This window comes from Capricornis sumatraensis, chromosome 23, assembly GCF_032405125.1.
Source record: "Capricornis sumatraensis isolate serow.1 chromosome 23, serow.2, whole genome shotgun sequence".
NCBI lineage: Eukaryota > Metazoa > Chordata > Mammalia > Artiodactyla > Bovidae > Capricornis > Capricornis sumatraensis.
Window position 1 is genome coordinate 1,392,450 of NC_091091.1, and position 16,153 is coordinate 1,408,602.

At 37.8% G+C, this 16,153-nt stretch overlaps 1 pseudogene; it reads left to right on the forward strand.

The window, feature by feature from the left end:
* Nucleotides 1-14,637: 14,637 nt before the first annotated feature.
* LOC138070123 (histone-lysine N-methyltransferase SETMAR-like) lies at nucleotides 14,638-15,723 on the forward strand (annotated as a pseudogene).
* Nucleotides 15,724-16,153: the final 430 nt, after the last annotated feature.

Sequence of the window (16,153 nt, forward strand, 5' to 3'; positions counted from 1 at the left end):
GCCATCCGGTTCCCCCATGTATATTCTCCCCACAAAGACATGTTTATCACAGGCTTGCACACAGTTTGGAAACATATTAAGAATTCTATTTGTTTCTCCTCTATTATCCTATTCCTTTTACATATACTTTTTTTTAGTCATACACTTTTAGAGTCTATAATTTGTGAACTCTCAAAAACACAAAGCCAATTCTAAGTAAACTTAGCTTGTTATAATTTCAAAGTTTCCAACAATATAAAGGCAAACCAATAACATAAAGTAAAACACTATAGGGAAGATTACCTAACAAATCCAATGGTTCAGGTAAATCAGTCTACTGTGAGTTTAGGCGGGCAGACATCCATCACACACCCATACACACATACATGCATGCGTATGTCATACGTGTGTGCACATACATAGGTATCTTTTCTTAATGTCATGTTTATCTTTTCTTAATGTCATGTCATCTGCACACACACATATACATACATGCACGTGTCATATATGTGTATGACTATATATAAAGATATTTGCATATATTTTTTAATGTCGTATCATCTATTGTACTATGTTTTAAGATGGCAATAAATTCAAGTTGGATGAAGAAGTTTTCCATAGACGTCCCTGAGGACAGCTGATTATAGGTTTGACCTTTTGAGATTCTGTGTATTTCCCACTTAATCAGTGCTGGAATGAGCTTCTGCTAAGTGGGATCTATAGGATTCCTATGGGAAAAGTGAAGCCATTTAAAAAATAATGAGCCTCTTTTCCACCCCCTCTCCCTTTCCATTTTGAGCTCTATTAGGCCATGATGACAGTCTTCATCTGGGCTACACAAAAGCATAGCATAAGCATATACTGTTTGCAGTATACAGGGAAAGAGTGGGCTAGGAAAGGTTTGGGAAGCTCAGAATATAAATGACACTTTGCAACAGGATAAAAATAATGCTTTACTTGTCCTTTTATAGATAGCAAAAAAAAGTGTTTGGTTCCAAAGAAGTCCTATGGGGCTTTTAAGCTCCCAGTGTTTCAGATTTTGACAGTGTAATTGGTTCCCTGTTGCCTGGGCAAGCATGCAGAATTGGAACCATCTCCATTTTGTCTTGTTACAGTAAGACACGTGATAGTTTAGATACAAGTTCACAGCTACTCTAGCTTGGTCACCAGTTTATTTCTCAAAACCCATCACATGAGTGTGTGTGTAGATGTGTGTGTATGTGTGTGTGCATGGGTTACATGCCCCCATCCCTATCCCCTAATACCCCTAATGTCTTTCCCCAACCTTCTGTGAAACTGAACCGCATAACAGATGTAATTAGACCTTCAGGAATAGGACCGAACGGAGCAAGCGATGAGACTCCTTCTTGGGAAGCAATCAGCGCATTAGGTCCCCAGGACTGAAACCACTTTTAACAAGGTTTGGGGCTTAGGGAATGTCAGTCTAGGCATCTACTGCTTCCCCAAGAGGATGCTGTACCCTGAATGCAAATCTTCATTTACCATTTCCAGAAAAGGGAGGAAAAGAATATTAGGTACTTTCTTACACACATAATGAAGTAAGCTGGAGTTGTGAATATGTTTCATCAGCAGTAAATCAAGTGTTCACATGTGCTCCGAAGTAAACATGCATATTTCTGCAGTATTTTAAAAGCATTCCTGATGTTTTCATCACCAACTGTTAAAAGAAGATAATGCCAAATTGTATTAAACAAAGTCAGCCTTTATGCTTTCAGGAGCAGGCTGAACTCCTACAAGGGTGGAAGATTTAGTCAAACAATATTCTTGAGACATACTTTTAAAGAGTCAGTTTCAATAACCACAGATGGGTCTATAGACTGAATACAACATATTTGGTATTATTATTCCATTCCATGTGCACTTTAGTAAACTCAGTGGCTCAGAGGTAAAGCATCTGCCTCTAATGCAGGAGACCTGGGTTTGATCCCTGTGTCAGGATGATCCCCTGGAGAAGGAAATGGCAACCCACTCCAGTATTATTGCCTGGAGAATCCCATGGACGGAGGAGCTTGGTGAGCTACCGTCCACAGGGTCGCAGAGTCGGACATAACTGAGCAATTTAACTTTCACTTTTTTTCTTATGAAGAAAAAATGTGCATTCTATTCACACCATATAATGTACCTTCGCAATGGCTCAAACTTTATCCTAAAGGATAAAGTTCTTCGTAACTGGTGATAAATCTTAAACTTTCTCATATAATATATATTCTGTAAAATGTACATTGACCAATAGAAAAAAACTGCAATTATAATATTTAAAACTTTTAATTAATGGATTGGGTTAGATCTGGATGTATTTTGGCTAGCTTTGTTGTTGAAAATTTCAAGACATACAGTTAAAACTATCAAGTTATTTGAACAACATGGATGAACCTTGTAAACATTACTCCCTCAAGCCAGGCATAAAGGACCACACAATATATGATTCCATGTATATGCAATGTCCAGTTTAGGCAAATCTACAGAGACAGAAGATAGGTTAATGGTTGCCTTGGTTATGAGAGGATTGAGGGGTGATGGCTATACAGAGTTTCTTTCTGTTGTAGTGAAAATCTTCCAGAATTGATTGTATTGATGGTTGTACAATCTGAATATAATAAAAAGCACTGAATTATACATTTTTAATTAGTGAATTATATAGTAAGTGAATTGTATTTTAATAAAACTGCTACCAAAAAGTTACTTGAGTGACTAAAAGGGTCCTGGAAGAAAAGAATTTAATATTATAATCCTTGGCTTAATTCTTTTAGTCCATATCTCTTCTTTTCCACTGAACTCATTCAAGTTATAATGCATTTTTTTCATTAGTGACATGAATTTAACTATGATACATTATCAGGACTGATTTTAAGTGTTTTTTCTTTTTGCTTTTATAAGTATGTAATACAGATCGTGTTACGCTACAGATTCTGGGAAGACAATGCAAAATGTAGAGAATGAGAGAGGTGATGATCAAACAAAGATACTGAGAAGAAAGCATGAAGTTTGCATAAAATGTTAAGAAAAAATCAAGATAATTTAGGAGGAATATTTAGGTCAGTTTGTGGGGAGCAGAAAAATTCCTGGATGGTGTACTATCTAAGCAAAATTCCAAAGGATAAAACATAAACCAGGCAAATAAAGATTAGCAAGAAAAGTATTCAGGCAATGGGATTAGCAGATAAGACTGAAGACAATACGGAGCCTGGTTTTGGTGGACCCCTGGGAAGTTCAGACTAACTCCAGCCAGAAGGCAAAAAAGCAATCGGAAGAAAGAACTGAAAGATATAATCATTTATGGCTAAATGATTAAAGTTCTCTTAGGTTCTTTCTTATAAAGAATAGAGCTACCATATGACCCTGTAATCCCACTCCCGGGCATATATACAGAGGAAAATATGGTCTGAAAGGATGCATGCACCCCAACATTAATTGCAGCACTGTTTACAATAGCCAAGACATGGAAGCAACACAAATGTCCATTGACAGAGGAGTGCGTAAATAAGATGAGGTACACAGGATCAGCCCTGGGGTTTCTCTGGAAGGGATGATGCTAAAGCTGGAACTCCAGTACCTTGGTCACCTCATGCGAAGAGTTCACTGGAAAAGACTCTGATGCTGGGAGGGATTAGGGGCAGGAGGAGAAGGGGACGACCGAGGATGAGATGGCTGGATGGCATCACTGACTCGATAGACGTAAGTCTGAGTGAACTCCAGGAGTTGGTGATAGATAGGGAGGCCTGGCGTGCTGCAATTCATGGGGTCGCAAAGAGTCGGACACAACTGAGCGACTGAACTGAACTGAACATATATACAGTGGAATCCTATTTGCCCATTAAAAAGAATAAAATAATGCCATTTTCTGCAACATGGATGGATTGATCAAATATGAATGGATCTAGAGATTGTCATACTGAGTGAAGTGAGTCGGACAGAGGAGAAATATCATATGACATCCCTTATATGTGGAATCTAAAAAAAAAAATATGATACAAATGAACTTATTTACAAAACAAAAACAGACTCACAGACTTAGAGAATGAATTTATGGTTGCCATGGTTTGCAGGGGGGGGGAAGAATAGGGGAAAGGAATAGTGCGGGAGTTTGGGATGGACACCTACACACTGCTGTATTTTAAATGGATAATCAACATGGTCCTACTGCACAGCACAGGAAACTCTGCTCAATGTTATGTGACCATATGGATTCAAGGAGAATATGAGGGAGAATGGATACAGGTACATATATGGCTGAGTCCCTTTGCTGTCCACCTAAAACTATCACAACATTGTTAGCTGACTATGTTTCAATGTAAAACAAAAAGTTAGGAAAAGAAAAAGCAAGTTTGGAAATAGAAATCCAAAGAAGGGTTTGAAGCAGTATAATGACGATACATTTTGTATCCAAGAAAGCTCACTCTATCAATATTTTGAAGACTGTGTGATAGAAGGCCAACAAGAATAGCTGGAAAGTGACTGCAAATTCCAGGTAGAGATGATCTCTGCTAGAATATGGCAATAACATGGAAAAGCAAATAAAACTGAAAGCAGTTTAAAACACTGAATCCTTGCACTGAATGAATGAAGAATGGGTATGAAGAAAGAGGAAGATAAAAGAACAATCCCCATATATCTGGCTTATGTTTTTAGATTATCTTAAAAAACAGCCTGCTTTTTAAAGAACAGTGTTAGATCTACAGAAAAATTGAGGAGAAAGTCTCCATATGTCCAAGGTCTAAATGTCCTCTATTATAAATAATTTGTGTTAGCATGGTACATTTGTTAAATACCAATGAACAACACTGATACATTATTTCAGTACTTAAAGTACACGATTTACATTAAGATATACTCTTGTACAGTTCTATAGGTTTTGACAAATACATAATGTCGTTTATTCACTACTGTGGTTTCATTCCTAACATTTCCACTACTGAACAAATCTCTCTGGCCTCTCCACTCTGTTCCACTGGCCTATTTGTCTGTTCCTTCATTAATACCATGCTGTATTGATTACTGTAGCTGCACAATAAGCCCTGAAGTTGGGTAATATCAGTCTTCTGACTTTGTTCTTTGTTGGCTCTGTGTTGGATATTCTGAGTCCTTTGGCTTTCCATAAACTTTAGTGTCATTTTGTTAATATCCACAAAATAACCTACTAAAATTTGGAGTGGGATTGTATTGAATCTATAGATCAAACTGGGAAGAACTGACATTTTAATAGTATTAGTTTTCCTAGTCATAAACACAGAGTATCTCTCTATGTATTTAAATCTTCTTTGAGTTCTTTCTTTGGAGTTTTATAGGTTTATTTTTATGGATCCTATGCATATTTTGTTAGCTTTATATTTATTAATTTTTGCTTTCAATGTAAATAAATTGCATTTTAAAATTTCAAACTCTAATCATTTATTGTTGCTATGAGCAACTGACCTTTCTATCCTAACCATGTATCATGCAAACTTGTTATAAATGCTTAGTAGTTCTGGAGGCTTTTTGTGTTGATTCTTTGGGAATTCTACATAGATAATCATGTCATTTGTGAAAAAAGACCATTTTATTTGTTCCTTTTCGATCTGTATGTGTTTATTTCCTTTTCTTATCTAATTGCATTAGCTAAGACTTCTAATAGGGTGCTGAACGGGAGAGTCAAGAAGGAACTTCCTTGCATCATTTTAGATCTTCAGGGGAAAGCATCTGGTTTTTCACCATTAAGTATGGTGTTAGATGCACGTTTGTTGTATGTTTTCTTTATTAAGTTGAGGAAACTCCCCTCCATTTAAAGTTTTCTGAAACTTTATCGTTTACTGATGAGGCACATGATGTTTCCTATTTAACTTGTTGTTGTGATGAATTAAATTACTTATTTTTCAAATGTTGAGTTGGCCTGGCAAACTAAGAATAAATTCCTCTTGGTTATGACATAAAATTATTTTTGCATATTACTGAATTTACATTCTTAATCTTTTGTTGAGGTGTTGAGGTTTTTGTATTCCTAAGCGTGAAAGTTATTCGTCTGTACTTTTCCTTTCTTTCAATGTCTTTATCGGGTTTTGATACCCTCCCTTTTTAAGATAGACACAGTATAGCTGGAAACAGATGCAGAAAAGACGTATGTGTGTTTGCATGCAGCTTCTCAATGATGTTCTCTACTCTCTTTCCTTGCAGTTTGAACTGGCTGCAACTGAATTCTCTTTCCTAACTTTCCAGTCTCTCTTTGTCTGAAATTAGAAGGTTATAAAGTTAGACCTACTGAGACCTTAGTCTCACAAAATATGACACTAGTGACAGGGAAAATCTTCTAAAAGATTCCCTTTTCCTAAAACAAATGAGAAAACAGACACATTTTTCCTATTCTAGTCCATCCACAGATATTCAGTATTATGCACACATTCTTTGCACAAACATATTTGGCTGTCTAAGTAATGGAACTGTTTCTGCTCACATGCCAATTTTTTTTTGAGATTGACGAACTTACCAAGAAAACTCGATACTGCATATTTCCTGAATTCTCCTTTTCTGTGACTCCTTTATTGCTAGCTAGAATGCTAACTCTACACTAGTTAAAGTATAGAAAAATGATATTAAATCATTAAAAGACAAATAAAGTCCCCTGGCTGCCATCTTTGTCTTTATCTCTTTACTTTATATGTACATGAATAATTTCAGATGGCGGGAGAATTCTGGTTTCAAATTGCCTCAAAGTAGTCATCTTAGTAGAATGTTGATGCTGAGGAACAGAAACTACAAAATAAGAAGTATACAATAAAGAATGTGACTAGGAATGAAACATAGTGGTTCCAAACTATATGCAGTAGGAAAACATAAGTGAATAACATTAGATCACCATTTGGTCAAGATCATCAAAGATTGCTGGAGAAATAGACAATTCAGAGCACAAGTTTTATATCTGGAAGCTCTTTTAAATCAGGTTTTAAGAAATAGTAGTTCAGTTCACCAGTTCAGTCACTCAGTCATGTCCAGACCTTTGCGACCCCATGAACTGCAGGCAAGCCAGGCCAGCCTGTCCATCACCAACACCCAGAGTCCACCCAAACCCATGTCCATCGAGTCAGTGATGCCATCTAACCATCTCATCCTCTGTCGTCCCCTTCTCCTCCTGCCCTCAATCTTTCCCAGCATCAGGGTCTTTCCAAATGAGTCAGCTCTTCACATCAGGTGGCCAAAGTATTGGAGTTTCAGCTTCAAAACAGTCCTTCCAATGAACACCCAGGACTGATCTCCTTTAAAATGGACTGGTTGGATCTCCTTGCAGTGCAAGGGACTCTCAAGAGTCTTCTCCAAAATGACAGTTCAAAAGCATCAATTCTTCTGGTGCTCAGCTTTCTTTATAGTCCAACTCTCACATCCTTGCATGACCACTGGAAAAACCATAACCTTGACTAGATGGACCTTTGTTGGCAAAGTAATGTCTCTGCTTTTGAATAAGCTGCTTAGGTTGGTCATAACTTTCCTTCCAAGGAGTAAGCATCTTTTAATTTCATGGCTGCAGTCACCATCTGCAGTGATTTTGGAACCCGGAAAAATAAAGTCAGCCACTGTTTCCCCATCTATTTCCCAGGAAGTGATGGGACACTCTCCTCTTTCACTTTCATCAAGAGGCTCTTTAGTTCTTCTTCACTTTCTGCCATAAGGGTGGTGTCATCTGCATATCTGAGGTTATTGATATTTCTTCTGGCAATCTTGGTTCCAGCTTGTACTTCCTCCAGCCCAGTGTTTCTCATGATGTACTCTGCATAGAACTTAAATAAGCAGGGTGACAATATACATCCTTGACGGACTCCTTTTCCTACTTGGAACCAGTCTGTTGTTCGATGTCCAGTTCTAACTGTTGCTTCCTGACCTGCACATAGGTTTCTCAAGAGGCAGGTCAGGTGTGGCATGCCCATCTCTTTCAGAATTTTCCACAGTTTACTGTGGAAACAGCAGAGTCCCACAGAAATAAATCAAATCCAACACACACACAAATAAATCCTAACTCATAAAACATGCATAATAATGAAAAGAAAATAACATTCACTGGAAATAAAACAGAAAAGAGTCAAACAAACCTTTTATCAAAACAGATGATTAGTACTAACATCTCAACTTAAATCACATGAAAACTTAACAATGATGTTTCTTTTATGCCCATTATGTACACTCTTATTGTATTTGGTTATTGTTCATGTAGTCTGGAAAGATTTCAATCAAGACCAATTGTTACAGCCTTCAAAATGTGAAGAGGTGAATAGAGTAAGAACAGAAATAATCTCAGTGCTTTTCCCAGAGAGTCTTAAGAGTAGAAGAGACCATCAAGAGGTTTAGGAAGCCTAGACAAATAGAAGTGGGACAATAATAGGTCTGTGTATTATCTATTACATTTTATTTTATTTATTTTTTTTTTAATTTTAAAATCTTTAATTCTTACATGTGTTCCCAAACATGAACCCCCCTCCCCTCCCTCCCCATAACATCTCAGTGGGTCATCCCCATGCACCAACCCCAAGCAAGCTGTATCCTGCGTCAGACATGGACTGGCGATTCAATTCTTACACGAGAGTATACATGATAGAATGCCATTCTCCAAAATCATCCCACCCTCTCCCTCTCCCTCTGAGTCCAAAAGTCCGTTATACACAGCTGTGTCTTTTTTCCTGTCTTGCATACAGGGTCGTCATTGCCATCTTTCTAAATTCCATACATTTTCTTTTAAAGGATTTCCCCCCTTTTTTATCTCTCTCATTTTTAATAACCTCTTAGGATTTCATCAGTTAAAATCCATTTATTTTTCTTTTCACATACATTGGCACATAGTTTATTGTTCCAGTACTGATTCATAATCTCAGACTGCTACGACTGAGGATGTTAACAAATATAGTAAAACAGCCTCTCTTGTTTCTAAAAGTATATGAAAATTTCCTTTTATATGAACTTGAGAAAAACAATACTGTCTGTTAATAACCTGTCATACTGATTTCTTCCAAGAAATATAAAACATGTGCTCCAACTTCCAAAGCCACAGTATCAACTGAGGGGAATCCAAGCAATCCAGTTCAGGGACTGAGATAATGGTTCAGGCGCCAGTTCCAGCTTGGACTAGAGGAATGCTTTTGTCCAGCGTGCACATGGATTCAAGGTCCCTCCACTGTGTATCATGTGAGTTTGACACTGAAAGGGTGGTTATGAAAAGATATGGTTGGGGGAGATCCCATGTATTTACTCCAACTTGAAAATACCAGTCTTCTCACTAAAGTTCATCTAACCAGATTATTTAGATGATAGCATAAATTCTTTGACAAGTCACTTCTTCTGGTCTAGCTTTATCTATGTAGATAGGAAAATAAATACCTTTACAGTTTAAGTCTCTATTATGCTAGAAAATAGTTAAATATCAGAGCTCCTTACCAGAACTCTCAACTAGACAGAGCCATTCACAGAATACAGTCTATGTGCTAAACTGAAATGAAATTCTGGTGAGACACTCATGGTCTTCTCTCAGCAAGGGACCAAGGAAATTCAGAAAAAAAGAGTCATTAAGAATACTTTCTCATCGAGTTGTGTTACCTAGAGTCATGATATAAATTCCAAATTCATGGCATATTATTTAGAGGGTCTTGATACTATTCTCTTTGTATGTCAGATATACATATTTTTTAACCAGAGATTTAGGAAATATATTTGATTTGTAAAATATTTTTGATTTCTGCTTCCCTCTTAAAATGCCAAAGAGAAACATTTGCCCTCTTAGAACAAAAAGTTTAATAATCTGAAAAATTATAACTCCTACTGAAACCATGAGAAAACTGGGGTTGTAAGGCAACCAAACAAGCGAAACTCAAGGGAAGACAGGAGTCTGCATGGTAAGATGAGAAGTGGGTAACTGTTTGGCTGGGATGGATGTCAGATATTGGATCCCACAGGAGGTACTGCCAGAGGAGAAATGAGCAGGAAGAGAGACCCTCTCTAAGAGACAAGGGAAAACCTAAAGTTGAGGGGGAAACATTGAAAACAAAACTTCTGACAAACCAGCCCACATCTTACATGTAACACTTTACTACAGTAATTTTAAAACTAGGATGTACTACGATAACTATAACAACAAAATCCAAAACTAACTCAACTCCTGACAAGATTAACTAAATGTATATAATGAAGGTCTGACCAAAAAAAAAAAAAAAGATATGCCATTAGTATGAGGGAATACTAATTACCTCAGTCTCTACTGTCTTACAACAAATGTTCACCAAATATAAGATATGCAAAGAAGTCAGACCAATCAAAAACAACATCATGTCAAGTGATAAAGGATTACACACACTAGACTCAGAGATATGATCCCAATATTTGAGTATCAGACAAAGAATTAAAAATAGCAATGATTAATATGTTAAAAGATCTAGCTGAAAAATGGGCAACATACATGAACAAGTGGAGAATTTCAGCAGAAAGATGAAATATATGAGAGAATGAAAGACAAATAATCCAAAAGAAACATATACTAACAAAGATGAAGAATCACATCAATAGACTCATCAGTAGGTTTCACAAAGCTAAGGAAATAATTACCTCCAAGATACATCAATAGAAATTATCCACACAGAAACAAAGAATAAAACATTAGAAAAAAAAAGAGCATCCAAGAGCTGTGGGAAATACCAAAATTGTAAAAGAAAACAGAGATGATGGAGAAGAAAGACTTGAAGGGATAATAGTATAATTGAGAATTTTCCAAAATTATCAAGATAATAACCATAATTCCCAGATCTCAGAAAACACCAAGGAAAATAATTACCAATGTACAAACACTCACACACACATGCCCCATTATAATATCAGACAAAGTAGACTTAAGAACAAGAAATATTACATTATGATAAAAAGTTCAACTCACCAAGAAGAAAGTGCACAGTTCTAAATGTATAAACACCTAATACCAGAACTTTAAAATGCAGAGAAAAAAATTTCTAAATTATAAAAAGGGAAGAGAAAGCCACAATTATTGTTAAAGACTTCAACACTCTTCTTAGTAATCAATGAAACAAATACACAGAAAATCAACAAGGATGCAGAGGATCTGAATAATATATCACCAATTTGGCTTAAATGCATTTATACAAAACTTCACATAACAATAGTATATAACACACATTCTTTTCCAGTGGACATTCACCAAGAGACCATATTCTAGACCATAAAATACACCTCAGTGAACGTAACATAACTGACACCATACAAAGTTTATATTGTGATTCATTCACCAATGAATGTCTATTTGGCTATCTGCTAGGTCTCTGATAGTACCTTGATGATGATACTAATATTCAGTTCAGTTCAGTCTCTCAGTCATGTCCGACTCTGCGACCCCATGAATTGCAGCATGCCAGGCCTCCCTGTCCATTACCAGCTCCCGGAGTTCACTCAAACTCATGTCCGTTGAGTCGGTGATGCCATCCAGCCATCTCATCCTCTGTCATCCCCTTCTCCTCTTGCCCCCAATCCCTCCCAGTATCAGAGACTTTTCCAGTGAGTCAACTCTTCGCATGAGGTAGCCAAAGTGTTGGAGTTTCAGCTTTAGCATCAGTCCTTCCGATGAACACCCAGGACTGATTTCCTTTAGAATGGACCGGTTGGATCTCCTTGCAGACCAAGGGACTCTCAAGAGTCTTCTCCAACACCACAATTCAAAAGCATCAATTCTTCGGCGCTCAGCCTTCTTCACAGTCCAACTCTCACATCTATAAATGACCACTGCAAGAACCATAGCCTTGACTAGATGGACCTTTGTTGGCAAAGTTATGTCTCTGCTTTTTAATATGCTATCTAGGTTGGTTATAACTCTCCTTCCAAGGAGTAAGCATCTTTTAATTTCATGGCTGCAATCACCATTTGCAGCGATTTTGGAGCCCAAAATAATGAGGTCTGACACTGTTTCCACTGTTGCCCCATCTATTTCCCATGAAGTGATGGACCAGATGCCATGATCTTCGTTTTCTGCATGTTGAGCTTTAACCCAACATTTTCAGTCTCCTCCTTCACTTTCATCAAGAGGCTTTTTAGTTCCTCTTCACTTTCTGCCATAAGAGTGGTGTCATCTGCATGTCTGAGATTATTGATATTTCTCCTGGCAATCTTGATTCCAGCTTGTGCTTCTTCCAGCCCAGTGTTTCTCATGATGTACTCTGCATAGAAGTTAAATAAGCAGGGTGACAATATACAGCCTTGATGTACTCCTTTTCCTATTTGGAACCAGTCTGTTGTTCCATGTCCAGTTCTAACTGTTGCTTCCTGACCTGCATATAGGTTTCTCACGAGGCAGGTCAAGTGGTCTGTTATTTCCATTTCTTTTAGAATTTTCCACAGTTTATTGTGATCCACACAGTCAAGGCTTTGGCATAGTCAATAAAGCAGAAATAGTTATTTTTCTGGAACTCTCCTGCTTTTTCCCTGAGCCAGCAGATGGTGGCCATTTGATCTCTGGTTCCTCTGCCTTTTCTAAAACCAGCTTGAACATCTGGAAGTACACAGTTCACATATTGCAGAAGCCTGGCTTGGAGAATATTGAGCATTACTTTACTAGCGTGTGAGATGAGTGCAATTGTGCAGTAGTTTGAGTATTCTTTGGCATTGCCTTTCTTTGGGATTGGAATGAAAACTGACCGTTTCCAGTCCTGTGGCCACTGCTGAGATTTCCAAATTTGCTGGCATATGGAGTGAAGCACTTCCACAGCATCATCTTTCAGGATTTGAAATAGCTCAACTGGAATTCCATCACCTCCACTAGCTTTGTTCATAGTGATGCTTTCTAAGGTCCACTTGACTTCACATTCCGGGATGTCTGGCTCTAGGTGAGTGATCACACCATCGTGATTATCTGGGTCATGAAGATCTTTTTTTGTACAGTTCTGTTTATTCCTTCCACCTCTTCTTAATATCTTCTGCTTCTGTTAAGTCCAGACCATTTCTGTCCTTTATCGAGCCCATCTTTGCATGAAATGTTCCCTTGGTATTTCCAAGTTTCTTGAAGAGATCTCTAGTCTTTCCCATTCTGTTATTTTCCTCTATTTTTTTGCATTGATCACTGAGGAAGGCTTTCTTATCTCTCCTTCCTATTCTTTGGAACTCTGCATTCAAAAGTTTATATCTTTCCTTTTCTCCTTTGCTTTTTGCTTCTCTTCTTTTCACAGCTATTTGCAAGGCCTCCTTAGACAGCCATTTTGCTTTTTTGCATTTCTTTTCCATGGGGATAGTCTTGATCCCTGTCTCTGGTACAGGGTCACAAACCTCCATCCATAGTTCATCAGGCACTCTATCTATCAGATCTAGTCCCTTAAATCTATTTCTTACTTCCACTGTATAATCATAAGGGACTTGCTTTAGGTCATACCTGAATGGGGTTGTGGGTTTCCCTACTTTCTTCAATTTAAGTCTGAATTTGGCAATAAGGGGATAGGTTTGTGCAAATGGTTTTTGCATTGTTGAAATTTGCCATTGGTATTGGAATACATTCTAAATAAATGTGGTTATGTTATACATCATTTTAATGTGCATTTATCACTATTTTTTTTGCTAATGACTTACTACTACATGCTACTTATTTTATATTTAATTTAGACTATGGAAAGCTCTGAAAGAGATGGGAATACCAGATCATCTTACCTCTCTCCTGAGAAACCTATATGTGGGTTAAGAAGCTACAGTAGAACCCTGTATGGAAAAACTGATTGGTTCAAGATTGACAAAGGAGTATGACAGAGCTGTCTGTTGTCACCCTGTCTGTTCAACCAATATGCTGAGCACATCATGAGAAATGCCAGGCTGGATAAGTTACAAATTGGAATCCAGATAGGCAGGAGAAACATCAACAACCTCATATATGCAGATGATACCACTCTAATGGCAGAAAGCAAAGAGGAACTAAAGAGCCTCTTGATGACAGTGAAGGAGAAGAGTGAAAGAGCCAACTTAAAACTAAATAATAAAAAAAAAAAACTAAGATCATGGTATCCAGTCCCAATACTGCATGGCACATAGAAAGGGAAAAGGTGGAAGTAGTGACAGATTTCCTCTTCCTGGGCTCTAAAATCACTGCGGATGGTGACTGTGGCCATGAAATCAGAAGACAACCATTTCTTCGAAGGAAAGCAATAACAAACCTAGATAGTATGTTGAAAAGCAGAAACATTACTCAGCAGACATATGTCCATATACTCAAGGCTATGGTCTTCCCAGCGGTCACATATGGTTCTGAGAACTACATCATAAATAAGGCAGAGCACTGAAAAATTGATGCCTTCAAACTGTGGTGCTGGAGAAAACTCCTGAGAGTCCCTTGGACAGCAAGGAGATCAAACCAGTCAATCTTAAGAGAAATCAATCCTAAATGCTCATTGAAAGGACTGATGCTGAAGCTGAAACTCTAGTATTTTGTTCATCTGATGCAAACGGCTGATTCACTGGAAAAGTCCCTCATGCTGGGAAAGACTGAGGGCGGAAGGAGAAGAAGGCATCAGAGGCTGAGATGGCTGGATGGCATCACCGATGCAATGGATATGAACTTGAGTAAACTTTGGGAGATGGTGAGGGGCAGGGAAGCCTGGTGTGCTACAGTCCATGGCTTTGCAAAGAGTCAAACATTATTGGGCAACCGAATAACACATGGAAATGATGTTAGACAAAAAGCAAATTTGAATGACTTTCTTATTTGGGTTCAAACTGGGTCAAAAAGCAGCAGAGACAACTCACAGCATCAACAATGCATTTGGCCCAGGAACTGCTAATGAACAGACAGTGCAGTGGTGGTTCAAGAAGTTCTGCAAAAGAGATCAGTCTTAAGATGAGGAGCAAAGTGGCTTGCCATCAGAAGTTAACAATGAACCAATATAATATTGTAAAGTAAAAAAATAATAATAAAATGAAATAAAATCTGAAAAAAAAAGAAATTAACAATGACCAACTGAAAGGATCATCAAAGCTGATTCTCTTACAAGAAGTTGCCCAAGAACTCAACATCAACCATTCTACAGTCATTTGACATTTGAAGCAAACTGAAAAGGTGAAAAAGCTTGATAAGTGGGTGCCTCATGAGCTGACTGCAAATTGAAAAGATCATCATTTTGAAGTATCACCTTCTCTTATTTTATGCAGCAACAATGAACCATTTCTCAATTGGATTGTAATGTGCGACGATAAGTGGATTTTATATGATAACCAGTAACAACCAGCTCAGTGTTTGAACAGAGAATAAGCTCAAGAGCAATTCCCAAAGCAAAACTTGCACCAAAAAATGGTCACGGTCACCATTTGGTGGCCTGATCTGCTACAGCTTTCTTAGTCCCAGTGAAGCCATTGCATCCGAGAAATATGCTCAGCAAATCGATGAGCTGCACGAAAAACTGCAAGGCCTACAGCCAGTGCTGATCAACAGAAAGGGCCCAATTCTTCTCCAAGACAACATTCAGTCGCATGTTGCACAACCAACACTTCAAAAGTTGAACAGTTTAGACTATGAAGTTTTTCCTCATCCACCACATTCACCTAACCTCTCACCAACCAACTACCACTTCTTCAAGCATCGGGACAACTTTTTGCAGGGAAAATGCTTCCACAACCAGCAGGAGGCAGAAAATGCTTTCCAAGAGTCTGTCAAATCCCAAAGCGTGAATTTTTATGCTATAGCAATAAACAAACTTATTTCTCACTGGCAAAAAATGTATTGATTGTAATGGTTCCCATTTTGATTAATAAAGATGTGTGTGAGACTACTTACAATGATTTAAAATTCACAGTCCGAAACCATAATTATGTTTGCACTGAACTAACAATTTGCCTAAGTCACAAGCTTCAACACAATTTCCAAGCAATAAAAGATTTAATTAATGCCAATGAGGAGCTTATTCTGGAAGTAAAGACTATAGCTTTATCACCCACAACTACTACCATGTGTATTGTTGAGTGAGGCTAAGAAAAATTAAAGTTATGTGTGTGCTCAGTTGCTCAGTCATGTCTGACTCTCTACAACGCCATGGACTATAGTCCACCAGGCTCCTCTGTCCATGGGATTTTCCAGGCAAGAATACTGGAGTGGGTTGCCACTTTCTACTCTAGGGGATCTTCCCAACCCAGGGATAGAACCTATGTCTCTTTCATCTCCTACAATGGCAGGCAGATTCCT